Source organism: Silurus aristotelis, assembly GCF_946808225.1.
Source record: "Silurus aristotelis genome assembly, chromosome: 25".
Classification (NCBI taxonomy): Eukaryota; Metazoa; Chordata; class Actinopteri; order Siluriformes; family Siluridae; genus Silurus; species Silurus aristotelis.
In genome coordinates, this window is record NC_139598.1 from 492,094 (window position 1) to 494,593 (window position 2,500).

The window sequence follows — 2,500 nt, forward strand, 5'->3', positions numbered from 1 at the left end:
GCTGCTCGGAGCTCCGCTGTGTGTCTCCTAATTTATTTCTTCAGCTGAAAAATATCTCCAACTGAATGTTTGAAATAAAACCCACATACATATTTCATCTCATTACACCAACATTCAACTTCTTCCTGTCTTTCATGAGTTTGTTTACTGCAAACAGTGAGAACTGGTTCCTGATTGGTCCACAGGTGTGGATTAATTCTCCATAACAGCAGGTCTGAGAGCAGGTTTATAGTAATGCAGTTTTTGTAGTAACGGCGTGTTCACCTGGACATGTAGATGAAATATGAAGATGATTACATACCATGTGTGGAAGGAGTCTCCAGCGTCAGGACAGACGAGTTTACACAACTTCACAGTTTCTCACAGGTTTTTTTAAATATCTTATCGATTGGAAGAGAGAATAAAGAAAGGATGGTGAGGGAATGAATGTTTATAGCTGCTATAACAGAAGTGACAACTAACTTTTTACATAAATATTATAATGCAAATATAAATAAATTAAGAGAATGATGCAATCTAGAGTCTAATTGTTTGTTTACTCACACAAACACATTCACATGATAACATTTGTTTGTTTTTTTTCAGACACAGAACCTTTACCAGTTCCTCCTTGGGGACTAAACAACTGGAGTGCATGTAAACATGACCTTACTATTGTGTTTGTGTAAATAAATAACATAATAATGATGATGATGAAGATGAGGAGGAGGAGGAGGACAAGGGGATTAAAGCCTCCTGCTGCATAAACACAGCTGTTATTACTGTGTTATAACAACTGCGCAACCTGACTTTCATTCATTCCATTATATCACTCTGTTCACTTACACTGTTGTGTTTCATCTGTTCCCTAGCAACCACATCCCTGTCTTCCTTTTTTTTAGTCCTCAGTGTGTATTCTGAGAGAGTGGTCAACTTTCCAAAACGAAAGAGAGAGAGAGAGAGAGAGAGAGAGAGAGAGAGAGAGAGAGAGAGAGAGAGAGAGAGAGAGAGAGAGAGAGACGGACGGACGGACGGACAGACAGACAGACAGACAGACAGACAGACAGTCTGGGAGAGAGAAAGAAAGAGAACAAAACAGAGACAAAGAGAGAAAGAGAAAGACAGACAAAAGAGAGACAGACAGTGTGTGTGTGTGTGTGTGTGAGAGAGAGAGAGAGACAGAGAGAGAGAGAGAGAGAGAGAGAAACAGAGGGAACACGGTGTAATGGTCAGTTGCATTTTTCCTGCATGTGGTTTGGATGATTTCTGCATTTCCATTCCTCCTGCTGTTGGAGTTTTGCAGTTCTGTAGATGAGGAGGTTCTAATAATGAGTTTCGGAGAATCACACGTTGTTTTTTAGTGAAGCTCTCGGCATCAGCAGCGTAGAAGTCTGAGCTGGCAAAACCAAAGCAGTAAAGAACTGTGAGATATAGAAGAAGAACTGGAGAGCTTAAGATAAAGCCCTTTTTAAGAGTGTATTGTAACACAAACAGAAATACAGACCTGCAGATGTTTTTGAAGGGGTCCTGCACTGTATCTGTGGATTTATCATCTTTATCACTCTTTTTCCAAACAGAGCAGGCTGTATCACAAGGCTTCTTGAAGAGATCTCTTCTGTTCTCCTTACAGGAATAGTTCTACTTACAATATTTCCTGAGAGAGAAAGAGAACCTTACTGAGAAACCCCTAATAATTCTACAGAGAACCCTGTGGAAGGGGTTTCACTCTTTCCCATGAGTTCTTCACTTGAAGTTTTGGATACTCATGGATTCTGTCTATAACCTCCTAAAGTCTTAGAAGCTCAGAGCATCCTCAGAAGGTTTTTTGCATTACTGGTGGTTCCTGAACCTGTTTAGTGGAATGTTTCATCACGACATGCTTTATCTAAGACAGAAGAGACTCTGAATGTTCACGGTTCTCCTCCTTGTGATGGTGAAACCTGTGTAATGTCCTGAATTATACAGGTGTGTTGTTCCCTCCTGCACCTCTTTACCTCACACTGCAGAGATGAGATTGGTCACGACTGAGCCTTTATTAGATGTGTGGTATAGAAATGCAAAGCCTGATGTAAATGGCTGCTATTTGCACTATGCTAACAGCGAGATAGGACAAGAAGAAGCAGACAATAGAGAATGCAAATGGATGGAGTTCAGCAGGCTGATACACAAACACACACACACACACACACACACACACACACACACACACACACACACACAAAGGCAGAGAGAGACAAAGAGAGAGGGAGAGAGAGAGGAAAGACAAAAGACACTCAGACACAATACTCTTGCATGAAGGACAAAGCTAGAGCTCTGTTACGCTCAGATTTTTTATATTTGATGATCTCATATCTTCATGATGATCAAAATCTTCAGAACAACACCTTAAGAGCTTTTTCAGTGCAGCGTGAGTCACGTGATTTGGTCACACCATGCCACAGTAGTCAAATGGGCGCTACAAGCAGGCCAGTCTACATGATGTGCATTTGTAAACAAGACATGCTAGAACCTACTAATAACG